Raw genomic sequence first — 783 nt, 5'->3', positions numbered from 1 at the left:
AAAGACAACACTTTTTATTTGTAATATTGTTGTTATACATTTTCAAACTTTTTTAAAACATTGACAATAACAACTTAATAATGTGTATTTGATTTGTCAAATTTGATTTTATCACTACATTTTTTTAAAAGACCCCATTAAACTTTCAATACTTGTTGATTATTATTTATTGATCTATTAAAAAAAATAATAAAGACATACTTAATATGTTTCATATTTAAAAAACCACATCCGACTCAGATAAAAAATAAATATTGTGTTAAAATTAAATTATATTTAATTATAGAGTAAAAATACAACTTCAGTTGGTTATTTGTAGGACCATACACAAATTTAAGTAACACCCCTTTATTATATTTATACAATTTAAAATTGGTATTGATAATAAACAGGTTTATTCAAAAATAAGTATATTAAAAAAAACAACAAATTCAAATATAACTGTTTAATGAAATTAAATAACCACACAACTTATCAAAAAAAATATTATATAATCATAAGTGAAGAAATAATGTTTATTATTATTATATATTAATAAACAAAAGAATAAAAACAATGTATAGTCAAAGACGTATAATTGTCGTGAATATAAATGTTGAACTTATTACTTGTTGCACAACTGGCTAATCATTTGAGTGTACGACAATTGATTATTTTGTTCTTTAACATGTAACTTTTGTTGAATTAAAAACAATTTTAATAAAAAATTATTTCAATATTAAATAGAATTTTCTACAAAATTCACTCATTTACGACAAATAAATATGTTTTTTTGCTGGATTC

This window comes from Entamoeba invadens, assembly GCF_000330505.1.
Source record: "Entamoeba invadens IP1 unplaced genomic scaffold scaff_1105074726033, whole genome shotgun sequence".
Classification (NCBI taxonomy): domain Eukaryota; phylum Evosea; order Mastigamoebida; family Endamoebidae; genus Entamoeba; species Entamoeba invadens.
This window is presented reverse-complemented; position numbering follows the sequence as displayed.